The sequence below is a fragment of the Rhipicephalus microplus genome, chromosome X (assembly GCF_043290135.1).
Source record: "Rhipicephalus microplus isolate Deutch F79 chromosome X, USDA_Rmic, whole genome shotgun sequence".
Taxonomy (NCBI): Eukaryota; Metazoa; Arthropoda; class Arachnida; order Ixodida; family Ixodidae; genus Rhipicephalus; species Rhipicephalus microplus.
This window is the reverse complement of record NC_134710.1, coordinates 248,832,484-248,845,711: the sequence shown is the minus strand read 5'-3', so window position 1 is coordinate 248,845,711 and position 13,228 is coordinate 248,832,484. Positions and strand designations below refer to the sequence as shown.

General features: G+C 43.9%; 1 protein-coding gene across 1 annotated transcript in view; it reads right to left on the bottom strand.

Annotated features, from left to right (window-relative positions):
* Nucleotides 1-8,852, bottom strand: part of LOC142777137 (uncharacterized) — a 29,810-nt gene extending 20,958 nt beyond the window's left edge. The window contains exon 1 of the mRNA XM_075881469.1: nucleotides 8,763-8,852. The gene's annotated coding sequence lies outside the window, so the exon portion shown is untranslated. The remainder of the gene's footprint in view (nucleotides 1-8,762) is intronic.
* Nucleotides 8,853-13,228: the final 4,376 nt, after the last annotated feature.

Here is a 13,228-nt window from a genome sequence, read left to right as displayed (position 1 = left end):
GTGTACGAATTTTTTTATCGCAAAACAAACTTCCATCCTCGCCTTCCTGCCTTTTTTTGTTCCCTGTTGAAGTTTTTGTAGCTTTGTAAATTTTGCCTGGGTGACTAGTTTGCTATTTTAATTGGAACTTCAGAAATCCGTTTTGCTGTGGCTTTGTTAAGCATATTTTATAAGCATATTTGTTACCAGTGGCAAAGCTAAACTTCATTCTTGATCTGATTTATAACGGTTCTGTTTTTAGCGGTCGATTTTGCTCTGGTTGTGCTTTGACGGACGGCTACTTTCAGCCTGACTAACGTATAATCAGTACATCTTACCTCGCCTACTACTTCAATGCTCAGGGTCACCGGATAATATAAGATGTATTTCATTATTTGAGTCTCCTGTATATAGTGACTATCCACTTGCTATTTACTTGCCTTTGGTAGAAGCTGGTCACTACGAGGAGCAGATTTCCTTTTGTCTTACAATAACTGAATTACAATAACTCATCTCTTTTATAATTCCTCTAGTCAATACTCCAGTTACCGGTAGCTTTTAACACCTTTTGTTTTCTCTCTACTTTTCCATTGAAGCTACCTGTGACTACGATGTACTAGGTACGCGCCTTCTTCATCGCTCGTTCGACATCATCGAAGTGTTGTTGTACTCTGGCTTAGCATTGGAGCGTAAATGTGTATTACAATGAGTTTTGATGTTTCGCCTAGCTTTACCACAGGGCTTGCTACCCTCTAATTCATGCTGTAGAATTTGACACTGTTGCCAGCAACATCTTTGCGAATCAGAAAATTCACGCCTCCCACTTTCTTGCCGGGAATACCTGTGAGAGGGCGTGCCCGTTAGTATACCATTTGTGCTTACCCCGTTTACTTAAAATTTTCTAACTATACTTGAGTAACTTTTGCCCTCTATAGCTTCGACTGTGGTTCAGTCAAACATTCTACATTTTGGAACCCAATGTAGCATGGAATGTGTTTGCTTTTGCTTATTGAGCCGGACGGTGAAAAAAAGTTCACATTAAATGTGAGCGTGAGGAGGCTACTGCTCCATGGGTGGTTTGAACGTATGCGTATTTATTGTGTTTTACGCGGCCGCAATGCTTGAAATAAGCTTGGGCCCATTGTTTGCCGGTAACTATTGCTTAGGGCAATAACTTTCCCCCTTTTTTGTCTTCACGGTCTGCGTTCATAGGCTGCGAGGTAATTAATGGAACACCTAACAAAGATTGTACACATATATTTTAGGAAACAAATATCTCAAGGCTCCTGTGACAAAGGGTCGCATAAATATTGTTACAGCGTAATATATTCGTAATAAAAAATTACTTATAGTAAATTTTTTTGTCATGCACTTGTAGTAATAATGTGGAGAAAAAGCTGCAAAATGCCGAGTGCCTGGCAAAATATTTTTTTTTATTATTGTTGTTTTTTTCTCTCCATCAGGGGAAGCGAAACAATGGCCTTCACTACAAACATTAAAATGGCGCATTATTACATCCCAATGAAAGGGCAAAGTAATGGTCGCACAAGTTTTTCGAAACAATGGCTCTCGGCCTGAGGCTTGCTTCATTTCATACCCAGGAATTGTGGGCGTTGCACCAATCGAAGTTCACTGCGATACACTAGTCCAACGGGCGAGAACAATTCAGCAATGGTAGGGGACTGCCATTTTGTAACATGTGTGTTTGTGGCTTTTTGTATTTTATTTGCTGTAATATATAATATTTAGAGAGAGAACGAGTGTATGTAACGGTCAGGTCGCTTACAAAGTAATACCATAAAGCAGGAGGAAAGAATAATAATAGCTGGGGATTTACGGGCCAAAACTACGAAATCATTATGAAAGACACCATAATGTAGACCTCTAAAAACTGTAACCTAGGAAGTTTTTCAAAGGGTGCTGTAACCATTTAACGAACGCGTCTTGGCTCTGCTATACAAATCTAGTGCCTGCGGAGATGGCTATATGCAAGTGGGATGATATGGGGAGTTTAACGTCGCAACATATGCGCAAATGTGGAGTTCAGCAATTTATTTATTTATTTATTTATTTATTTATTTATGATAACTTACAAGCTCAATGAGAGCATTGAGTAAGGGGAGTACAAACTTCAAAGAGTAATAGGGCGGTCATCAATAACATGGAATACACAGAAAATAACACAACATCGTGACAAAGCGTGTCTAGTCACTGACACTCAAACAAATGTAATACGCGAATGTTTACCGATATGCAGAAAGCTTGAATAACAAGAAATTCAAGGTACATGAACGAAACACAATAAAGAAATTCGGAGGGCGTAGGTATAGAATTCAAGTGAGCAGCAACGGCGGCGCAACTGAGCAACAAAAACTGGGAGAATAACAAGAACTGGGAGAACAATGGCAATAACAAAAAAAATCAAAGAGAAATTGGAAGGCCGAGGTGTACAACGTACACACGCATTTTCCAAACACACATACTGCTAGCCGTACGAAGGCGTTTACCAATATAAATTGCAAGACAACGGTGGGTACAGCAAAAACTAAAGAGAACCAAAGAGAAGTGTGAAACTAGGTGAGTGGCACAGCTGCAGCTACAAACATTAGTGAAGTTAAAGCGATTAGTGCGATGAAAAATGATTACACACATGTTTGCGAAATGAATCTGGATCGGTGATGGAGGCGATGCAGTCGGGAAGATCGTTCCATAATGATATGGCCTTAGGAAGCGCTGATAAGTTGAATGCCTTCGTTTTGCCGTAAATGCGAGTGAAACTAACGTGATTGCGCCGGCGTCTGGACATGCGCAATGGTGCTGTTAGGGGTAGCGTAGAACGTCTTGTACTGTGAATATATTTATGCAGCAAACATAACAGTGCAACAGAGCGACGAACGTGCAATGGCGAAATAGAATGTTCTTGTTTTAATGTTGTTACGCTGCAATGAGTGCTATAATTGCGAGATATAAACCGGGCTTCTCTTTTTTGTATGGACTCTAGCATTGTGGTTAGGTAATCTTGGAAAGGGGAGCAGACTGAAGATGCAAATTCCAGCTGGAGGCGTACATAAGTGAAATAGGCCAGTTTACGGATGCTTGTTGGAGACTTTCGCAGATTACGACGGAGATAACCTAATGTTTTTGAGACTTTCGCGCAAATAACACTAATGTGTGCCGACCGTGAAAGATTGGGTGTTAGATTGACGCCTAAGTATTTGTAAGAAGAGCACTGCACTATTGTATCATTTTTAATAGAGTAGGAATAATTGGAGTTTTTGTGTTTACGACTTAAGGTCATAGCACGGCACTTGGAAGAGTTAAGAGACATCTGCCACATGTCACACCAGTCACTAATTAGGTTAAGGTCTGTTTGAAGGGTAAGGTGGTCGCCATCATTGTTAATAGCTCGATATATTATGCAATTATCAGCGAATAGTCTTATATTGAAAGATATATTATTTGGCAAATCATTTATGTAGATGAGAAATGATAGAGGTCCGAGAACTCTACTCTGTGGAACACCCGAGATGACATCAGAGGGAGTAGAGGCGTAGTTATTAACCGTAGTGAATTGTTTTTGAAAGGAAAGAAAATTGCGGATCCACGAAAAGGTTAAGGAATCCAGTCTAAGGGCAGATAATTTAGATATTAGGCGGCAATGGGCAACGTGGTCAAAGGCCTTTGAAAAATTGGTGAATACGCAATCAGTTTGTTTATTTTCATTCATATTGAAATGGAGATCGGTTGTTAATTCAAACAATTGGGTGTCACACGAGAAGCCTTTCCGAAAACCATGCTGATGAGGAAAAAAGAAATTATTTGATTCGAGGTGGCGGCGAACATGGGAAGCGATAATATGCTCCAGCAATTTGCAGCAGATTGACGTAAGCGAGATGGGTCTATAATTATCAGGTGAGTGTTTACCTCCACTTTTATAAACGGGAATCACTTTACCCATGTGACAATCATCTGGAAGTTGACCAGACATCAAGGACTGTTGAAAGATGAGAAGTAAGAATTTGCTCGATACGATTTTTGTGTTCCTTAGTATTTTTGTGTTAATGTTGTCGGGCCCCGATGAAGTAGATAGTTTAAGTTGGTCGATGAGGGAAGCAATACCTTCGACTGTAAGAGCTATTGGCTGCATAAACGCCCAGTCGTAATCAGCGATGAATGGTATGTTGGAAAGGTCTTCTCTTGCGTATACTGAAGAAAAGAACCTGTTATATGCGAATGAACAGTCACTATCTGAGAGGGGTTTGTCGTCATCACCACGTAACGAGATATGCTGGCGGTCGGTTCCTGGGGTTAACGACTGCCAAAACTTCCGAGGGTTTGATTTCAAAAGAGACAGGAGATCATGGGAAAAATATTTGACTTTCGCATCCTTAATTGCAGAGCAGTAGCTCGCCGCACACTCGTCGTACTTTTTCCATGCAGCTTCAGTTTGCCTATTTTTGGCGTTTTTGTACAACCGCTTTTTTTCTTTCTGAGCCAACGGAGTGACTTAGTGAACCACGGGTTCAACCTGTCATTCGTTATGGTAACTATAGGAACAAACTTATCGACCAGCCCGCAAACCTTGTCCCGGAAGATACACCAGTTTTCGTTGACGGTGCGAGTATCAAACAAGGGCATCATCCCTTCAACAAGGAATACTTCAAGGTCTGAGTTAATTGCTGCGTAATCGGCCTTGTTATAATCTCGTATAATCTTTCTATCTTTACCTGTGTGGCTAAATGGCACATTTATAGGAAAATAGAGTAACTTGTGGTCACTTAGACCGTCCCGATAAGTGATTGGCCCGATAGTTTCAGGCGCATTACTTAAAATTAGATCTAATAAATTAGATCCACGTGTAGGTGCGTCAACAGTTTGGAAGAAGTTAAAATCCAGAGTTAAATTTATAAATTCTACAGAAGCACGACTAGGTGAAGAAAGAGACGGCCAATCAACATCGGGAAAGTTAAAGTCACCGAGGAGGTAAACGTTTTCACACTGATAGCTTTGCACAGCGGCCGCTATACTCTTTCTCCTACAATGTTTTATTTTGACATCAATTCTGTTTCCATGAGACAGAAGAACGTGCACTGCATATTTTAGATAGAATGAACTCTGTCTAATGCCATTTGGTTAGGAAGGTAGGTTTTCGCCTTTGTCTAGACACTCCTTTATTGAAAGAGCAAGAGAGGCAATCAACAACATCTTCAAGCCTGTAAAAGAGAGCCTATTTAAAGTTAAAAGAACTGTGGTCTCTTTGTGTAAAAATTTGAATGTGAAACTTTAGCTAAACATATAAGCAGGTGCTAAAGATTCCCTGATGGCTTTTTTCGGTGCCAAGACGCATAAAGCCGACGTACCTTTCCGCACAATCAATAGTGAGCGTGACACTTGGCAATATAAGGTTAGCAGTCTTTTTCTAAAAACCCCTAAACTTCTTGAATTTGATGACCCTTTCTTGTATAAATATTCCACTGAAGTATAGCAGTTTTTTCCGTGGAATCCATGAAGAAGGCTACCTTTTTTCTGTTTATGTAATTGACCTTTTTTACTCAATTCGGCTTCCGGAGCTACTTTAAGCGGTTAAGCAGTCTATCGAAGAAAGTCGCGAAACCACTTATATGAATAAAACAGAGATGTGGTCGGCGAAGCTTGTCACCCTTTTAGAAGCGTATCTCAACCACACTTTCCTTTTTTTGAACACGGCATGTTTTTACAGAGGAAGGCCATTTGAATTGGTTCACAAGTAGCACCTATTTTATGGGACATCTTTTTATCGTCCTTTCACCACCTAGTAAAAAGTGTTTTTAATTTTATCTCTTGGTGGTTTTCGATACGTTAAACCCTGCGTATCAATAAATGTTTTTCTTTATCTCATGCGAACGTTCTTGAAGTGTTTGATATATTGATATGTTTTGGTTGGTATCGACAATAGGTGCCCTTTTCCTTGCCCTGTGATGATTGAGCTGATTTTAGATGTTTTTAGAGCAAACGCTAAAGGTCTAACGTTCACCATTAACATTCAAAATACAGCACTTTGCCATTATGGGGAAAATGTGATATTATTGGGTGATCATGTATGCTGTGCGTACCTCCCACATGGTAAAAATAGATTTGTAACTGTACGACGTAGCACATTCAAAGACTGTGAAGTGCGGAAGCGCACTCACACTGATTTGCTTAGAGTTTGCTTTACGCAGATCATGTGAGAACGTTATGCAGGTTAGCTTTTTTCATTCAGCTTCAAATGTATTCCAAGGCCGTCTGCCCTCAGTCTGTTGTAGTTCCATAGTGGGATGTCTGCTCGAGAAGTTGAAAGGCAGTGCTGCCAATGCAAATGCGTGCCTGAAGGAGAGGGAGTGGGTTAAGTCAGAGGTGGTCGCTTATGTTCATCGTGTGAGCCATAACCTCAAGAAATTGGCTACTATACGGTACTCCCATCGTTTTTTTTCAGCTCCCAATAAGCTGGCTCAATTGTGCTCGCGTACCACATGAGATGAGCGAAAGGGCTGCCAGAAGCAGCACAATAAATGTTTTAGGCGCTGTGCACAAGGGGAGATACATGAGACACCCCTTCGCTGCGGCAAATCCTACTTCGATCAAACGGGATGTTACATCATAGACAGATAAGCGAACATGCTCATAAGTGAGAAAAAAGTGATCATGCTCCTCCGCAAAGCCTGCACGTGTGTGCCTTGCTTTGAGCAAACGTTGATTCTTGGTAAGAGTAGCAAACAAACAGTTAAAGAGCTCTTAGAAGCTTTTTCGAAGATAAAAATAAACGGCCAAGTTTATCAGTTATACACGTATAAAGTTGCATTCACATAAATGCGTTTTTTTAAAGCGAAGCATTTTTTAGCGCTGTGACCTTGAGTGCATCTATCTTATCAATGCGAAGCATTTCATAGCAATTTCAGCGTGTTTGACCGCATCCGTCCATCCATCCGTCCGTTCAACTAGCTGCCTACGACTTCTGGCTCGGCCGTTCCGATAATGTTATCAATACCGAAATTGGTATGGCATAACATGGCTCTAGGATAAGCATAAGTTACTAATCATAACATCAAAATCCTCGTATGTAAGTCATGATTTGCATTACATGGTCTCGCTGATCTTGCGGTGGTTTAGTTCACATAACGTACTGCGATAATAGTATGGTATGACATAACTGCATGGCGAACTTAGATGACGGGTCCTCACGTGGAAATCATGACATCCGTGACATGTAAGAACATGTCTACATTCCACGCTCAAGATGCGCTCGCGGTCATTTCGATTGCTTCCCATACTTCAAACTTGGCGTTACGTGTTGTCAGTAGATGGCGAACGTATATGACTGGTGCAAACACTATATTCATAGCATGCATGTCATGTAAAACATGGCGACATACCACGCTCATGGTGCGCTCGTGGCCGTTTCGCTAGCTTAACATATTCCACATTTGGTAATACGGGATGAAAATGAACGACGAAAATAAATGATACTTCCAAACATGATAATAATCATATGCGTGTCACGTAAAACATGACTACATGCTACGTTCACAGCAAGGTGACAGCCGTTTGGCCAGCCCCACATATACCTAATTTAGTATCACGGGACGTAAATAAACGACGTAGATAAATGATACGTCTAGACTTTATAATCATAACATGGAAGTCATGTATGGCATAAGTTATGTCCGCCTCGTAACGTCGTGCTGATTTTAAAGAGACATAGTTACATTTCTCCTGCGTGCTTCGAATATCATCGATACCCACTGTATGTGGGATTTTTTATTTTTCTCGATAGATCACTGCCACTACCAAGACGCTGTACGACGCTGGTTGGCTGTGCATGCATGCGCGGAGTTGTCTTCTTTCCTATGCCTTTCTTAGACTGTCAAGACACAGCTGGTAGTTGGCACTGTTTTTACTTTTCTTCTGCTCTTCCCGTTTTACGACATGTTTTTTTTTGCGTCTCAGTCATCTGCATCATGTATATTACTCAGGGTGGCATTCATATGCGTTATTTGTCGTGAAAGCTTGTGATTACCAGCATACTGTTACGCACTATGGAAGGTTTACACACTCTCGATTTTTGTGTTTGATACTTCTGAAGTTAAGCCCATCTATAATACCGCAATGAGACTTTGTAGTGATAGTGGGATATTATTACTATTTAGGCCGAGAAGACCAACTCTCTAAAGATCAGGCTACAATGGCACGCATATTAGGGTTGTGGCTTGTGCAAGTTGGTTCGTGCCTAAATAACAGGGAAAAATAGCGCAAAATGCAGACAAGACACCAAATGAAGACACGACAACAACGCGGAAAACTGCGCCTTTTGGGATGTTTTTCTTTCTTATAAGGCATACATACTTCACTTGTTCGATAGACTCGCTCATTCAAAAGCTTAGCGCGGGCGTCCCGCGTCTGTTTTTGGCAAGCCTGCTCTCACTAAAGCTAGCGCATAGAGGTGTCATGCAAGACAGCACTGCTTCTGAGACAGTTGCATACTGAGGAAAGTAATACCCCTAAATTGGGTACCATTCACATATAACGCTGTCACATAATATTGTATATACCGGGTAGTAGGTGCCCGCAGCTTAAAACTGATCATTGGGGTTCCTTTAACGCACAGGAATCTCTATAAATGTACGGACGTTGTATTTTGTTTCCGTCTAAAGGCGAATGCCACGGCCCCGAATCAAGCCTGTCACCTATGATGGCGGAGCACCGTATCCCCTCATGCAGCACACAGGGGAACACAGCTAAAGCCGGCATAAGGTAGAAACACTAACCCGAATTTGTCGCATCCACGTTCAGGACGTCGGGTGGCAGGACCGAACATGAGTCAGCACGGTTGGCCCCGCCCGAAGAAAATGATGATGATGATTCCACAGCCATGGCTCGAACCCACTCGGGGGGATCGGTCAAGAACTGATTACTTAATTCAGTAAGATTTTTTTATTCTATATCGAAACCTCCCACCGGAGAAAAAAAAAAGAAAGAAAAAAGAAAGAGACACCCTAGGCAGAATGAAAGGAGTGCAATAGTTGCTTGTCGCTCCTTCAGATCAGACAATCATTCATTATCTTGAATAGGAATCGGCATGGTTAAACAAAGCTCCTTTGTATGTTGGAATATTTTTGCAAGTATAAAAATCACGCATTAAAAATTAAAAGCTTAATTCTTTTTCTTTCATTAAGGTACTTGCAAACTGCATAGAAAACGTTCCCGTAGCTGAAGCGCAGATGGAAAGCACCAAAGGAAAGTATATTGAAATGCCACGGATTCAGCTGACGCTTTATTCAAGCAACAGCGAAAATGGCGCCGATGATGAAGAGGAACGGGTGATGACTGATGATGGTTATTGACAGATGAGGATGACGTCCAATGAATTCTTACACTAATTTCCCCCATCGACGGAAGCGGCCTGCCTGGCCGTGAATGACGCTGGGGAATGCATACGCGATAGGGCTTGAGACGCGAAACGTGAACAATCTCTGTCGCGCGGCAGCGTTGGTCAGGTGTGGACATGAACAGGTGTGACAGGGTAGTTCACCGGTGAGATCTGTTCGATGACTTTGTAGGGGCCAAGATAGCGTGACTCAAGCTTCTCGCATAAGCCAGGCGTTCGCGCAGGAGTTTACAGAAGCCCATCGTCGCCAGGGTGGTAGAGAACGACACGGTGAGTAGCATCGTAACGATGTTTGCGATCTTCTAGGCTAGCTTCGGTGTTTACACGGGCAAGACGACGGCATCGAGCAATACGGGACAGAAACTGGTCGCAAACGAATGGTGAAGAGTTGACGGGGCCAGAAAAGAATAGAACTTCGAGTGGTGATGTCGGTTGGCGTCCGTATACTAGGAAAAATGGAGAATAGCCTGTGGTTCGTTGAACTGACGTATTATACGCATACGTTACAAAGGGAAGTATGGCATCCCAATTGCGATGGTCCGGTCGGATATACATGGACAGCATGTCACACAGCGTGCGATGAAATCTTTCCGTTAAGCCATTGGTTTGCGGGTGATAGCTAGATGTTGTTTTATGAACTGTTTTTGATGCTTGAAGAACTTCACTGAGCGTGCTCGAAAGAAATGCCTTGCCCTGGTCGCTCAAAAGAACACGAGGGGCTCCGTGACGTAGGTAAATAGAATGCAAGAAGAAAGCTGCTACTTCCGAAGCAGTTCCTGAAGTGATCGAGGCCGTCTCAGCGTACCGGGTCAAGTGATCAACCGCGGTGAAGATCCATCTCTTGCCGTCTGATGTAGTTGGGAGGGGCCCGAAGAGGTCAATTCCGACGACAGAGAACGGCTCTGATAGACAAGGAAGTGGTTGTAGGGTCGCGACTGGAGCAGTAGTGGGCCGCTTGCGGTGTTGGCAAAGTGCGCACAAGGCGATATATTTAGCTACCATCGTGGAAAGACCTGGCCAGAAGAATCGACTGCGGACGCGCTCGTATGTTTTGTAGTAACCCAAGTGTCCTGACGTTGGGTCGTTGTGGGAAGCGCGCAGAACTTCAGTGCGTAGTGTGCGTGGTACGACGGGAACCCATCGGTGGCCTTCCGGGTGGAAAATGTATCGATGTAGCACATCGTCCTCCAACTTGAATAGTCGAAGTTGTTTCCGGAGTCTGGCATTTGGAGAAGATAAGCCGACCAATGATGTCAGTGCAATAAGAATCGGCTCGCTGGTGAGTGGTAAGTACTGACGGACGGGTGGATGAAGGTAGAGAAGAAATCGATGATATCGACGAGGCGTCCTCCGTATAGCCAATTTGACAAGGGGATGTGACGTGCGCCGAAGACTGCGGCAAAGGGCATCGTGACAAAGCGTCGGCATCTTGGTGTTGTCTTCCAGTCTTGTAGATGACGTCGAAGTCATACGATTGTAACCAGAGAATCTAGCGGCCAAGTCGTCCCGACAAGTTTTTGATTGTGGACAACCAGCAAAGAGCATGGTGGTCTGTCACAACAGTAAAATGTCGACCATGTAGATACGGACGAAATTTTTGGATGGACCAGACAACAGCCGAGCACTCTTGTTCGGTTATCGAGTACCTCTTCTCTGCAGAGGTCAGAGTGCGGCTTGCATACGCGACAACGTTCTCGCGAAAGGCATGGTCGCACTGGAGGAGTACGGCGCCGATTCCTTGTCCACTAGCGTCAGTGTGTAATATCGTAGGTGCCTTGTCGTCGAAATAACAAAGCACTGGTGGGGATGTGAGTGCCTGCTTGAGCTCTTGAAACGAGGCTTCGCATTGATCATTCCAATCGAAGGAACCGGTACTAGCAAGGCGCTTGTGAAGAGGCGCGGCAATAGTGGCAAAGTTGCTAATAAAGCGGCGAAAGTACGATGCGAGTCCAAGGAAACTGCGTAGTTCTTTGGAACGAAAGGGTCGCGGAAAGTTGAGGACTGCGGAAATTTTGTCCGTATCGGGCTGGATGCCATCTTTACTAACGAGATGTCCCAGAACTCTTATAGCTGTGTTGCCGAAATGGCACTTCTTTGTGTTTAATTGAAGTCCAGCATTAGAGAGACATGTGAGCACTTGATCTAGGCGTTGCAGATGATCAGCAAAAGTGGAAGAAAACACGACAATATATTCGAGGTAGCATAGACAAGTTTTCCACTTGAGGCCACGAAGAACAGTGTCGATCATCCTTTCAAATGTGGTGGGAGCATTACATAGGCCGAATGGCATTACGTTAAACTCGTAAAGACCGTCCGGCGTAGAAAAGGCGGTCTTTTTTTGTCTGCTTCGTTCATTGGTATTTGCCAAACCCGGACCGAAGGTCAAGGGTGGAGAAGTATTGGACGCCTTGCAATGAGTCAAGTGCATCATCTATACGGGGCATCGGATATACATCCTTTCGGGTAATCTTGTTGAGTGCGCAGTAATCAACACAAAAACGTACCGATTCATCCTTCTTTTGTAGCAAGACAACGGGTGATGACCAAGAACTGATAGAGGGTCGTATGATGTTTCTTTTTAGCATATCGGTCACGTTCTCGTCGATGATTTTGCGCTCGGTCAAGGAGACTCGGTAGGGACGACGGCGTACAACAGTCTGACCTCCAGTGTCGATGCGATGATGCGCAACTGTGGTCTGTCCTAGTGCCGAAGCCTTGGCGTCAAAGGAGGCCTGGTGTTTTGTTAGCAAATTTAGCAACGCCTCACGTTGAGAAGCCGAAAAGTCAGGATTTATACCGGGAGCAAAGGAGGAGGAAGTAACAGACCGGGCCTGTTGTGGCTGAGCTGTCAAGGCGTCAAGAGAGACCAAAGATACTGGTTTGGTATCTACATAACACGACAGTGCAGAACCTTGAGGTAGGAGAACAGGCTCCGTGGTAGGGTTCAGGCCAAGGATTATCGCAGCACTGTCTTTGAACCGCACCAGGCTAGAAGGAACTACAACGCCACGAGCTAGACAGTGGCTGGAAGGAGTGATAAGGACGTCACCATTGGCAATATTGGGAGAAGGGATGGCGATGAGTTGCTCCTGACCCGGGAGCAGCATGGTATCGGAAGCTGTGAAAAATCGCAATGGTTTCTCGTCGACACGTTCGCTGCAGTGATCGGTCTCGGTCATCTCGACTACACGTTGATGGCAAGAAATTAATGCAGATGCTGATGAAAGAAAGTCCCCGCCTAAAATTAGTTCATGAGCACATGAAATTAAGACAGCGAAGGTGATGTGGTGACAAATACCATCAATGAAGACACGCGCTGTACATTGGGCCGATGGTCTAATTATTGCTCCATTGGCCCCAATCAAAGATGATCCAAGGTAGGGTGTCTTCACTTTCCGCGATCGAGAACACGAGTCGGCATGCATAACTGAAATAGTTGCTCCCGTGTCCACCGAAGCCAACACCCGTACACCTTGCACAGTTACCAATAACGTGTTTGATGGTCGTTCAGGAGGACTTGTGACATTTCGCCGCGATGCAGTTTTCCTTCCAAAAACTGCTCTGTTTAGTTTTCCGACCACTGGGCAGCCAGTTGAGAGACAAGTCGAAGGGGTGAAACAGAGCGTCGGCGTGGCGAAGGGAAGCGTGGTCGGGAGGCACGTGTATTGTTGGTCATGTTGTAAATGCGCATAGGAGACGGGGGTCGGTGGTTGGCAGGACTGTCGCCATAACGGTAGTAACCTCGTGCACATGTGTCGTCTCGTTCAAAAGCGGCATAACCACGACGTTCATCTTGCTGCCGACGTCGACAGACCCGGGAAATGTGTCCTCGAATTCCGCAGTAGT